Below are 14,305 nucleotides of genomic sequence, written 5' to 3'. Positions count from 1 at the left end.
CAGCCTCCTGAGAGTGAGGGCATGAACAGGAGATGGAGGGAGAAGCTGCCACAGAGAGTCTGCTCCTGGGGAGGTGGTCCAGTGTACTGGCCACAGTATCTGTGCTCTTTCAATTCAAATTCTGACTCAGTCATTACCTGTGGGATCTTAACCTCTGGCCGCCTCAGCTGTGTCACCTGACAATGGCGCTAATAGCATCCACTCGGTGTCGCAGTTTCAAGGACGAGGCCTGGCACACAGGAACTACTCAAATATTAGGACTCATTAGCATCCTCCCCTCCCCAAAGAGCTCAATCTAGTCAAAAATGGAATCAGAGAAGGGAGAGCAAAGGCCAGCCAGCTGTAAAAATTCCAGCTGAGCAGGGAGAAAGCCAATATCCCCTGGAGCTCTGCTGTCCCTGGAGTTGGACCAAATTCTCGGGCGAAGCCGGGTATGGGGCGAGGGGATGAATAGAGTCATAAGTTATCTTGAATACAAACGGGTTCATTCAGCCAGATTACATGAGCATATGCCATTTATGTTTTTTATTTAAGTATAAATTTATATAGATGCTAAATATGATTTTAAAAGTATACATTATTACAGTTAAAATATTTTCTAAATTGGTTTATCAGTCTTTCTCAATATCGTAAAATCTCTTCTTATAATAAAATGATGGATTCTGCTTCCCAGGAATGCTCTACAGTGTAAAATGTGCTCCCAATCTGTACCTCTGATATAAAACTCCACCAGCTTGCTGTGCCTTTGCAGGGTCTGTTCAAGGTCTCAGTGGCATGGCTCTGCACTGATGGAGAAGCATCCTCAGGGCAAATCCCATGGGCTCCATTTCTACCAAAAAATATACCTCAAGGAATCCAGCTGGCATAGGAAGTCATCTGGGTGCCAGCTCACACTAACGCCTCAGGTTATCTGTTCTCCGTGGCAGTGCAGACGACACCAGAAAAAAGTCAAAATTCTCTCAACAGCCCCATCACACTCAGTTGGCTTACTGGAATGCCATTCCCAGATTTGCATTGCTCTCCACCTTTATTATAAAAACTTCTACTTTGCTTTTCTCTCCGAAAAAGAGCCAGAAAGCCACACTTTCATTTCCTTCTACTGCCACGATTTTGCTTTCTTTGTCGGGTTTTTATACAAGGGTTGATGTAGGAACCACAGAGAACTCTTTTAAAGGCATCCTTTTTCAGGTGTCTGAACCCTCTCCAGCCACGTCAACGGGTAAGGAACTTCTTTCTCCCAGCACAAAGCTGGGGCAGCGTCAGGGATTCGTAAACCTGAACTGAATGAAGACATCCAGGTTCCCCTTCCTCCAGGAAGCTTTCCTCTATCCTTGGCAGTCTCTCCACACGCGTCTCCTGGGACTGCACACCTTCAGCTGGGCTGTGACGCTACCAGGGGGTATGCACGGACAACACCAGGCTCTGCCATGGTCGTCAGGATCCTGGAGGTAGCAGTGCTATTATGTCCTCCTAGCCCAACCAACTGCTGCCTGGCATGGTCAGTATGGGGACTGTGACCGTGCTTTTGGAAGAACTTGAACTATGCCTAGAATTTTCATCCAAAACAACATTTCTGTAAGCTATTCTTTAACAATGTTCTATTTGGGGGAAAAACGTCAATCAATACAATATCCCAGTTCTTATAATCTGCCTATTCACATTCAGAAAGCCATGCCTTTCAGACCATTATAAATTCAGAGGCATTACATCTCCCTCTATTTTCAAAAATGATTTTAACCCTTTCTTTGCTTGAAGGGAACAATGTTGCCAGGCTTTTATAACTCTTGTCTGAAGGGGTTGTCTGGCTCCTCCCCTGCTGTTTGGCATTTGGGCCCCTGAGACCCTTGGTCAATACCTGGGAGTCTGCCTCCTTCTCTGTGAAGCAGATTTTCTCTCACCTGCCTGGTTTCTGGATTGGCTCAGTGGCTTTTGTCTCTGGATAGCCCTTTAGTCTTTTTTTTTCTTCTCACAGAAAGCAACTTCTTTTCCCATCCCTGAACACCATTGTTCCCCTATCAGTCGCCAAACTGTTAGGGTTGGAGTAATAGTAAAAAGCCGCAAGGCGATTACAACCACAACAGCTGTGTTTACTAAGAACTACAAATGAACTCATCCCAGCACTATTAGAGTGGCAGGCAGTGGTTCAGAACCTCGCAGAAGCACCCCACCCTCAGGATGTTCGATGGCTGCCTCAGCCTCCAGCTACCCAGCCAGCCCTGGCTTTCTGAGAAGTCCCTCTGCTGAGCACAAGGGACCTCTTTTCACCCACAATGCTTTTATATGTTTTCTTCTCACAGCTGCAGTAATTTTCACTCAGCTGTTTATGCCTCTGGGAGGGCTGCCAGTCACTGACAGAGCAGACAACTGGCTGGGGATTCTCCGGAGGGGCATCCAGAAAACTACTCTTCAACCCCAGGCTCCTCCAATGCCTCTGCGCAACCATCTGCGGCAAGGCCCAAAATTCTACCACTCATTATTCAAATCTCTGGACCATCAGTGACCTCTCGAAAGTACCAAGGTCACAGTTGAACACATGACATCGACAAGTCTATCACTCACTCCTATGTTAAAGTGGATTTTGTTTTTTTATTATTCTAAATGTCTTTGAGGCTGTTTTATCACCCGTAAAACTGACACATGCTTTCATGAGGCTATGTGGAAGTGCTTTGCAACCTCTCAAATTCCTACAAATTCTTATTTGAATATTGGGTTAGAAGTCAAGCATTCTTGAGAGACACTTCACTGGAGCCTCTATCAGCTGTCTGCACCCACACAAGGATTAATTTAGAAGACTTGCAATTAACATGGAAATAAGGGGGTGGGCCCTTGGAGGATGGATCATGGAGCTGGTCAGCTGCCCTGAGAAGCAAAGGCCCGGAGCACAGGAGGCAGCCAGGAACAACAAGGGCACCTGCGTCTTCTCCAGCACGCGGGGGGTGCCCGTTCCATGGCAGCCACACACTGTGTGTGGAAGCAGCTGACAGGAGGAGCTGATTAAGGTGTTTCTGGATAGGAAAACTGGTGACTCCCTAGTGCAATATTTCCCAAACTTCCTGTTTTAAAGTCACCTGGAGCCAGTGAGTCTTTTAACACACAATTCCCAGGTCCCTTGAGGCTGAGGAGGGTCCCTGGCATCTGGAAGTTTAAGTTCCCAGCTGGGATTTATGACTGGGCATACTTGTTTATCACTGACCTATATTCTAAGAACCAGCTTAAGCTTTCCTGCTTTTATTTGGAACACAGGCTGGAAATTATTTAAGCAAAATGCCCCATAAATCAGTGCTGTACCAGAGGACCATGCCACATTCCTGCATGGAGCTACTACTAGAAACTGTATCCACGAGAGGGCTGATCAGTGTGTTCTAAGCAGAGGTTTCCACTCCCAGGAGGAATGAGGTTTGAAGGCTTTACTACATTATGCAAGAGCAATAAGCCAACAGGTTTCAAGTCCCAGATACTGAGTCAGTTGCTATGCATTCTTCCCATCCACTCCAAAGAAAACTAAGTTTCAACCACAAGAAAACCTGGCAGGAGAAGCTCTGACAGCTCAACCTGGGCTGGGCTGTCAACTGGAAAGTGTTCACGGGCTCGGTGCCGACGAGAAGAAATCACTTGAAATTTAACCTACAGATATTAAGAACCTGGGGTTCCTGCTGAAGCTGCATGCTGAAAAAAGGGGGCCGTGGTCCTCCTTCCTGCCCACCTTCATGCCTCAGAACTGGACAGACTTCCAAACAGGTCAAAGGACGGTTTGGCCGAGATGAAACATAGAATTCAGTATTTCATTCTAAGCTCCTTTCCTAACTTTACCCTCTTCAGAGGAAACCAATTCTCTGAGAGGACTAAACAAAAAGTGTTAGCATCTTCCTGACCTCCCTGTGTAAGGTTGCACACTCAAATACCTCTGTGGGCTAAATGGGACTTGGCAGGGGTTAGAAAAGGCTCCCAAAGGACTGTCATTGCTGGAACCCCTAAACCCACTGTGGAGCAGCCACTGCTCCGCTTCAGCCAATCTTCGGTATACGAGTCCAATTTGCACGCTGTCTACATTTTCAAGAGAAGCCAAGAGTTTCAGCTTTCCCGATGAACCTTCCCAAATGGCAAATTTTCCAATTTAAAAAATATTGTGCCGCCTAAACAAAAAATGTCTGTGAGTTAGGTTTGGTCTGTGGGGTCCAAGGCTGTATCTGTTGCTTTAGGCATAAAGCTGGGCCCTGACAAAAGAACGGACCACATGTTTTCTTGATACCACCAGCCTGCGGATAAGCTTGTCCTCTGTGGTGTGTTCCCCTCGGTCTCTCTTCCTCCTGCCTCTTTCCACTGCATGCTACAAATATAGAATCTCTGGGTTGCCAGCACGATTCAGACAGTCCAGCGTCCCCCTGGCATTAGTGACACCTCTCCCAAAGTCCTGCCAATGTCCCTTCAGCCACCAGCAACGGGAGGTTAATGGCTGCCCAGGTGGCTCACCTCATCTTTGGACGGCTGAGTTACACCTCCTGCTATTCCTCGAAAGCTCAGCATGCTCACTAGCAGCCTATTTCTATTTTTTTGAGGGTCATCCAGGACAAATCCGATTCCTCATTTGTTTGCCACCCCTTGGGAATCCTCACCCACCCACCTGCAGCCTCAAATAAGCCTATTTTTTTCCCTTGTTCCAGACATGTCCCTTTCTTCAATCACTCTCCATAAAGCATGGCTGTGAGTCCCTCCACATTTTACTCCTAATCAAAAGGTTCTAATTTGTCTGGAGAGTATTATTAACAGCAAGCTAGTATAGACATTCATGAATATCAGGCATTGTTCTAATACCTTTATATTTATTAACTCATATGATCTTTGTAAAAACCCTATACTAGGTTTTTATTATTACCACCCTTTTTACAGATGAGAGGACAGGCACAGGGAGCCCAAGGCATTTTCCTGCAATCACACAACTAGTCATTGTAGAGCCAGGATGGGAGCCCACCAGTTTGGCTCCACAGTCCAAGTTCTTGACACTCCAAGACCCCAGCTGGACTTACCAGTGCAGAAAAAGGAAGTGCACCCACATGCCCAGAGCCTGAGACAATGGAACACTCCAGGTGCTCTCAAATAGACGAGAACTACCAGCCCTTCATTCTCCAAGTTATGCATCAACTAAAGCCCCATCATAAGTTGTTGGCAGTTCTCCGCACTGTTGACTCACATGAGCTTACTGTGAACAAATCCTTTAAATCTCTTTTACACACACAGATGCTAAGGCACAGCAACCCCACTGTTTCCTTATGCAGTTGGTTTTATGGACTCTGCCTGGCCTGACCCAATTATCATCCCTCTGTCCTATTTCTGGTGGCCCATAAAGTTGTCTTGTAGGCTGTCTTCTCTGTGCCCTTGCTCTTGAAACAATCAGAGAAGGCCAAGAAGGAGTTTAGATTATAGAATTGTGGAACTCTGGGGAGCAAAACAAAAGAACATACAGTCCTCTGCCTTGTTTTACAGATGAGGAAAGCAAGACCTGAGGGCAAGTCAATTCCAAGGACAAGCTGCCAGTGAGTGATGTAGCTGAAATTAGAATCTGGGCGTCTACTTTCCCACCCAGAGCTCCGCCAGCTGCTCCAGACGGTCTCCAATCAGTGCTTCAGGCTGAAACAGAGCTACAGCAAGTCCTCACTTAATGTGGAGGACAGGTTCTTGGAAACTGAGACTTGAAGGGAAATAACACATATCGAAACCAACTTTACCATAGGTTAATTGATACAAACAAGAGTTAAGTTCCTATGGCATATTTCTGGTCACAAAAATTCACCAAACTTCTAAATAAAGAGCCAAAACACTTCTAATAATAAACCCGGAAATACATGTGAGCTATACAGACATTTAAGAGATGAATTTAACAAGATAATTCTTTTCTAACCCACTTGCTCCAGTTCTGGGTCACAGGTGGCCAGAGCCTCTGCTGGCACTCAGAGCTCAGAGTGCAAACCCACCCTCGACAGGACGCCCACCCATCACAGGGCCACACACACACCCACACTCATTCAGGCTGGGGCAACACAGACACGCCAGTTCACCTGACATGCATATCTTTGGGATGTGGGCAGAAATTGGGGAACCCAGAGACAATTCATACAGACATAGGGAGAATATTCAAACTCTACAGACAGTGGCCCCAACTGGGAATTAATTTGTTTTTTAATCAACATGGTAGTTAAAGGATGTTGAATGAAAAGACCTGCTGTACAAGGAGAATGTGTTCTTTTTGCTCATGGAACAAGTAAACATCAATGGGTTTAAGATGAGAGCAGAAAACTTGCTGAAACAGGGAACAGAGCACTAGGTTGATGAGACAGAAGAGGAGGCTGCCCAAAGGTTCTTTAAGTTTGGTGTTCATTCCTGGACACATTTGCTCATGAAACACTGACATGCTCATGATGATGCCACAAGGGGTTAGGTTATAATCAGCATGCAACCAAGACTTTTTGGAAAATCCTTAAGTCCTCTGGACTGTAGCCCTTGGAGTCTTCGAAGCCAACGATTCATTTTTGATGTTTCTCTTTGCATTTAGTTTCTCTTCTCTGTTCCTTTTCCCTCCAAAAAAATTTGCACTTGAATTTTGGGGAAAGGCTCTGCAATGTGACTGCTCTTTATCATGTACCAGGAACCGAGTCAGACAAAAAACCAAGCACAGGTGACTGAGGCTTGGTGCCAGGCTGCCCTGGAGGGGTCACTTATGCACTGGCAGACCTAACTCTTTCCCAAGGAAAAGCAATGTGCTCCCTGCCACTGGCAAGTGTGGTCAAGGGGTCATGACTAGGTCTCTTGTGATTGACTTTTCTCCCAAGGGGCATACATTGGGGGGAGATATAGAAATGCTTCTGAATGTTCTTCTGATTGGAACCAAAACCAAGAGGTGTAATCACATTAGATTTTTCAGCAAATTCAACAAAACTGATTCCAATTTTGTTATTTCAGAATGTGTGCCAATTTGACTTACTTACGATGGGTTTAGATTTATCTGGTTAATATCTACATTATCTTTGAAGAAAAGTCTGGCCAAGTAGATTAAAGAACAAACAGGACTACAAGGTTTAACCTACTTACAAAAAAGTGTTCTTTTTAAGGATTTCAGTACATTCTTTAATTATGAAGATCTTTGGTGGTTTAGTAAAACAATATATAACTAAGAGCAGTTTATTTGTATTAGAAAATAAAATGGCATTTCTCCAAACTACTCCCCTTGCCAATTTTGCATTAATTTAAGCTAAACCCAAGTCAACTAAATTAGAGATAATTACACAGATTTTAGAATGAGAGATTCTATCTTAGACTCAAGAGGTTATCTAGTTTAGAGACTTTCAAGATTTATTTTCGGTTGTTTAAAGCAGTTGAACCCTTTTCCCAGTGAACTCTGACTGGAAATCCAAATCTATACCGGAGATAAATTAGAGCTACTGTGCCTGGTGGGACCCACACTGTGTAGCTGCCCCCTGGCTTCTGACAGCAGCCGGGCCCTGGCCAGGGCTCCCAGGAACACAGGTAAGTAATTATTGATCTCATCCAGGGGTTAGCAAACTTCTTCTGTGAAGGGATAGATATTAAATACTTAAGACTTTGTGGGAACATGTAAGATCTGTCACATAATTCTTTTGTTTTAGTTTGTTCTTCTCTATTTTTTTAAGACTTTTAAATGGAAAAACCATTTTAGCTTGCAAGCCATAGGGCACATTTGGCCCTGAAGGTCACTGCTTGCCAACTTCAACTTATGTTAACAGCACTGTTGACTTATAACTGGCATATAATAAACTGCATATATGTAAAGCATACAATTTTGTAAATGTGCATGGATGGATATACCATATACCCATCACCACAATTAAGATAGTAGGCATACCCACCTCTCTGTCGCACCCCTCCCCGGGCAACCACTCATCTGCTTTCTGCCACTACAGATTAGTCTGAGTTGTCTAGACGTTTATATACACAGAACCACACAGTATAGACTGCTTCACTGCTAATTTCACCAGGGGCTTTGAAAACTGGAGACCTCTATGTGGGCTGCAGAATTTGCACAGGTGTAGCTCTACTCCTTTTCCTTCAAATCCCTTCTTCTAGTGTCCCTTAGACCAGAGAGCACAGGGCAATGACCAAAGCAAAACACATTCCAAGTCATATCCCAGGATCCTCAGGTAAACTGCCTTTAACGAAATCAAAAGAAGATTCATTCATTCAGTAGTTAGTGAGGAAGCACCTACTATGCACCAGGCACTGTGTTGGGTAAAGCAAAATCAATAATGATTTCTACCCTTAAAGAGCTTACAGTCTAGCAGTTATGGAGAGATTGACAGAAAAAGGTAAATCTGTGATCACAAAATGATTAAAATTCCATGAAAGAAAGAAAAAGGACACTGTGATAGGGATGAGGAGGGGTGACAGTTGTTTGAGGGCATGTGTGGGACAGGGTGGCCCTAGGAGGCTAGGGCTGGGGCAGAGTAGAGCAGGTGGCAGCTGCTCCAGAGGCCCGGCTGAGCCCAGGGCCACAGAGGGCGGCACGTGGGACCCTGTGTGGCCAGAGCCTTGGGGCTGCTCATAGAGAGCCTCGCTAGGTCACGGTACTGAGACTGGATTTCACCGTAAGTGCAATGTGCTCTGCGTTTACAATGAACCCATTGAGGGTGTTTGAGAAAAGGAGTAACACAATCCTGTTTCCGTTTTAAAAAAGACCCCCCTGGCTGCTGCTGTGTGGAGAATGGATTAAGAAGGGCAAGAAATTAGGGACAGAGAGAAGGGACAAGCTGCATCTCATTTCTGGAAGGTGGGCTGCTCTCCTTCTTAGGACTGTGGGTACACAACGACGTGTCGTTTTAGGGGGTGCTTTAGAACCACACAGCCTTGGATTGTAGATAAGAGGAGCTTTCCAAATTCAGTTGATGCTGGTTGGACAAGCCAGGCCCTTGGAGTCTGAAGGTGGAAACAAGCTGAATTGCTCAAATAAGCTCCTTTACTCTTTGTAGAACTGACTGTAAGGCTGTTACCGACTTCCTCATTTGTGTGATGAGCAGCCAGGAGCAACACTTCACCTGTCAGGCCAATATCTGCCAGTGGCTCCTGCTGCTTCCATAAGTCACTCACGTAGACCTTGCTTCCTGGCTTCCAAATCCTGCTCTAACATGGACCCAGCCTCTAGGGTAGGGGGCTGAGGAACAGCTTCTCCAGCAAGTGGCAGCAGGGAGGCAGGATCCTAAGAGAAGAGGTCAGAACCCTGATCCTGGCCCTGGACTTGTCACATCACCTGACACAGGATCTTGGCCAACTCACTCCATTTCCTTAGGCCAGGTCCTCACCAGGATGGTGAAGGATAATAGAAGTTGCCCTCACTTCCTCAGAAGAAATGGGCATGCACCTCAACCGATGGCTGTGGAGGCTCAGAGAAATGTAAATACACTAATATAAGGCCTTTTATTATCAGTACATTAGTTACTGAATAAGTGGTAGCTCTACTGAATGCCTACTAAGAAAGGCTCGGCTCAGGGCCTGGGGCTTTGTCTTTAAAGTAACAGAGATTTTAGTAAAAATCACACTTCACTTTTCCATGTATTGCCTATCCATCAGTCTCAATCACACACACACACACACACACACACACACACACACACACACACACATATCAGGAACAACCAAACAAGCTGAAAAAGATCTCTGATGCCAGGGACGGTTGGCTAAACATGTCCTACAGGAGATCTGACTTACTTGTAACATAATGTATTGATACTTCAGGGGTCTCAAACCCTTTCTATAAAAGGCCAGATAATAAATATCTTAGGCTTTGCTGGTCTAAGAGTCTCTGCCACAACTATACAACTCTGCCATTTTAGTGCAAAAGCAGTCACAGACAGCAACCAGGTATGGCTCTGTTCCAATAAAACTTTATTTACAAAAATAGGTGGTTGGCTACATCTGGCTTGAGGGCCTGAGTTTGCCAACTCCTGACATAGTTTAAAAAGTGTAATCTGAATATTTCTGGGCAGGCTTGTATCTGCCAGTACCTAATAGGCTTTACTTCACCCCCACTCCCCAAACCCACATACATTCTTACTATGTTTCCAATCTGGCCCCAGACCTGATGTTACTGAGAGCAACAGACTTACTCTGAGTTAATGCAAGCACTTTGCATTTGTTAACTCATTTAATCTAAAAAGAAACTCTATCATCATCTCCATGAAAAATGAGGCCTACTGAAGTTCAGCAAATTGCCCATGATCAGGCAGTTGGTGGTAGAGGCAGGATTTGAACCCAGCTATTTTGCTCTGAGTCTGTGTTATTAACCACTATGCCATACTGCCTGGTAAGCACCCACTGTACAAACCAGGATAGCAGATGACGAGCAGACACCGCACTTCTCACTTCCTCTAAGGGGCTGGGCACCACAGACTAGAAGTAACAGCCTTGCAAGTGTACTGAGCAGGAAGTAAGATTGAGGGGTGACTGGAATCAGGTTCGAATAGTAAAAAAGTAACATAACAGCTGGCAGTCTGACAGAGTAGCAAAAAGGCAAAAGGAAAGAGGAAAGAGGAATTATTTATTCACTGACTGGTCAGCGACTCAGTGTCAACCACTCTACACAATCCTAAACACCCCAAGGCCTTGTTACTCAGAACAGGACATCAGCATTACCTGGGTGCTTATGAGACCTGCACAATCAGCATCGGAACAAGATGACAGGTGATCCACATGCAGAACAGCCCTGCTCTATATGGTAGATGCTACTGCTCCCCTTTCGCAGGCCAGGAACCAAGGCTCAAAGCATTTCATTGTCTCACATGCTGGTGAGTTGCAGGACCACCTCTGAGCCTCAGCCTGTGGTTCAGAGGCTATGCTTACTTCTCGGAGTTGCTCAAAGCAAGACCTTTGGGACATTTACCTTAGCAACAGTTGCCTATCAGTGAGTAATTAGAAAATCCTGGTGGGATCAGGAATATGTAAAATGCTGACCCTGTACCACCAACATCAGTTATGTTCGGGCTATTATTTTTATTATGTTATTTATTTAATTTAATTTTTTTTAGAGATACAAAGAGGGAGGGAGGGGAAGAGAGACATGGATTTATTTGTTGTTCCACTTATTTATTATGCACTCATTGGTTGCTTCTTGAATGTGGCCTGACTGGGAATTGAACCCATAACTTTGGTGTATTGGGACAACGCTCTAACCAACTGAGAAACGTGGCCAGGGCCAGGCTGCTATTTTTAAAGAAAGATGAAAATAAATAATACAATTAAGCAAGACTTCAATTAACTTTAATTTCCATAATTTTCAAAATCTTTTTTTTTTTTTTACAAAATTGGCTAATTTTTTGTTCTGTGATGTTGAAGGACCTTGAATTCGGCCACACTCGACAGACTTTTCTTCCTGGCAAATGTGTTAGTTGATACTAATAAATGATCGGTCTGTCCCAGAGGTAGATGCCCAAAACCTAGAACTTCGGGTTCTTGGGCTGAGAAAGAGATCTGTAGTTGGGATTAGGCTCTAAGAAGTGTCATTTGATGCTAAGGGTCTTGGACAGAGATGATTCCCAGATTGGTGTGTTTGGGATTCTGGAGTCAGATATCAAGTCCCCTCCCTCCCTCCCACCCACTCCTCCGCTGCAGATTATAACATCAGGACAAGACCACAGGGTACCTTGGCGGGCCAATGGGGAGGAGTTGAAGAGGTAACTATTCCTCCTCAGCCTCTATACTTAATAGGCTGTTTCTTGCTAGGCATTTGGATTGCAGCAAAGGCTTACATATAGGGTATAGCAAAGTAGGTTTACACTTGTAAGTACATGAAACATAGAGTTTACTCTTGTATCATTATTTATTAGTTATTGTATTATTTTCTATACCAACAACTGTAAACCCACTTTTGCTCCACCCTGTATTTTAGCAGATATCCTTGATATGACTATAAGGAACAGAAATCATTCAGGACACTGCAAGGGTATAGAGTGTGAGAAAAGGATGTAGGATCTGGAGAAAACTCCCAGGAACAGTGGCAGCTCATTTTCTTTCTCCCCAGCCTGCATGGGTTATATCTGTCCCCATTGGCCCCCAATTCATGGCATCCCACATCTCTCACGGCGCCGCCTCTCCTCCTGTGACTCTGCTCCATCATGTGCCCTGTCCCTTTCCAAATCAGTCCTGTTTCTTCACTGGACTTCTGGAAGGCTTCTGCTTTGACCTCATCGTATATCCTTTTAATTTCTGTCTCCACGGCTGTCACTGTCCCTCTGTATTGCAATGCCGAGTAAAAAATCTCATTGATATAGGTTGACTTTTTGAGCCAGAATCACGATTGCCAACCACCAACAAGGACTGCCTTGGGGCAGAGGACAACCCCCTGGGCCAACCAGCCACGGGTGGAGGGGTCATATGGTGGCATTCCCCACTCAAGTGCCCAGGCAGGTGAGGAGATTCCCTCAGAAGGAGGAGAAGGACAGTGAAATAGAACTGACAGCATAGCAGATACCTTCAGAATTTCAGTGAGTCCTAGAATCTGAAGGGGAAGAAGGAGAGGATTGGCTGAAACCATCTGGTTCACACCTGGCACTCCCACAGACTGTGATCCTAATGCTCCCAGGGCTGACGTGTTGCTCCCCTTCCCAAAGGTCTCTGAGGCGAAGGAGGATGGGGGTGGCGGTGGGGGGAGAATGGGGCAAGGGGTGGGAAAAGCAACTCCCCAAACTTGCTGTAAGCTCAGGTCAGTGTCAGATGCAACCTGAGAATGTGGGTGCTGTAACATCACACCTTAAAGGCACACCTGTTTTCTGCGCATACTCACTAGATACCATGGGATGGGCACATTTGGGAAAAAAGAAGCTGAACTCTCACATACTATGCTGTGTTCAAAAGTTTGAGATGTCCTGAATTTATATGAAAAATTTACAGTAATTTTCATCTTTTTCCACCTTTCTCATCAAAGAATGCTAGGTAATGATGATATAAAAAAACTGAAATAACAGCCTAGACTTGGTATTTAGACAGACTAATGTGGACACACTGCCACACAGCATTATGTAATAGTTGGGCAATGCATAGGACTTGCAAAGTCGGATCAGAAGAATCTCCAAATTATACCCCAAATCACATGATTAATACTTTTGGGATTTTGCCCGACATCAAAAAATCATCCTTTCAGTGGCAACCTTATTGTACCCAAGAAAAGATGACCCAAAAGTGTTCAGACTGCTTTGCTGTTTTGGTTTTCTAGGAAAACCAAAAAAGCTGCTGGAGGCACCGAGGAGGAAGCTGCACTTGCTTTCAAAACAGAAGTGATATAATTTGAAGGTCAAGCCCAAAGAGACATGCAGATTATCTTCTTTGAGCAGGTGCAGAGGGTGGGAGGCAGTTACTTTTTTTTTTTAAGAGCCCATGTCTTCCGAAAACCAGTGACACATTCCATTCATTTCACAGTCAGGCCGAGAATGAGAACGCTCAATGTGCTCTCTTTACCCCAAGCTGGGCTCAAAGTCAGTTGAAGAATGCTCTGTTAACATGGGCAAATTTTGATACAAAGATGTATACATTTATGAGATATTCTTAAGTAATCATTTATAACATAGCCTGGTTTTTATTTCACTTGAGAGGAAAAAATGTGGAATAATGTAGGTAGGAAGAAAATCTTATTGACCAGCCCAGGCTTCAACATCTCAGCCACATAAGTCTTTGCTGTGGGGCTGTCCTGTGCGCTGCCACATGTTTAGCAGCATCCTGACCTTCACCCACCAGGTGCCAGGAGTACCTCCCCTCAGTCATGATAACCAAAATTGTCTCCAGACACTGCCACACATCCCCTGACGGGTGAAACTGCCCCCAGTTGAGAACCACTGTACTGTACAGACAAGATTCTAGCCATTTATAGCAAAGACAGTCATCTGGAATTGAATCCGCTTCCCTAAAAACAGGCCGATTTAATCATCTCTTTGGCATAGTTAACATTTTAGAACTGAGAGCAGGCAGCAGTGCTTTTCCTTTTTGAACATGGGTCAGAAGAATTCTCACCCTGTACATGATGTGTGCTTCCTCAGCGAGCTGATTTCTAACTTCCTCAATAAGCGAGGCATGATAATTAATGTGAGACCAGTTTCTGATCATTCCAGAAAGTGATTCACTTTTATGTTTTGAACTCTTGTAGTTTGTTCCGTCCTACACAAATGTGTCCTCAGAAATAATCAAGATATTTGCATGTCATGTCATTCGGTTCCCTTCCTGTTTGACCTTCCCTAGATGTGCTCTGGAAATCATCCAGGAGAGCCAAGGGGCCCTCTAGGGCCCAACAGCCCAGTGG

General features: G+C 44.8%; 1 protein-coding gene across 1 annotated transcript in view; it reads right to left on the bottom strand.

Annotated features, from left to right (window-relative positions):
* Positions 1-14,305, bottom strand: part of MGAT5 (alpha-1,6-mannosylglycoprotein 6-beta-N-acetylglucosaminyltransferase) — a 343,102-nt gene that overhangs the window by 77,763 nt on the left and 251,034 nt on the right. The gene's annotated exons all lie outside the window — the stretch shown is intronic.

Source organism: Furipterus horrens, unplaced genomic scaffold (genome assembly GCF_987537825.1).
Source record: "Furipterus horrens unplaced genomic scaffold, mFurHor1.1.pri manual_scaffold_1, whole genome shotgun sequence".
In the NCBI taxonomy this organism is placed as follows: domain Eukaryota; kingdom Metazoa; phylum Chordata; class Mammalia; order Chiroptera; family Furipteridae; genus Furipterus; species Furipterus horrens.
The sequence above is the reverse complement of the archived record's forward strand: the minus strand, read 5'-3'. Positions and strand labels throughout refer to the sequence as shown.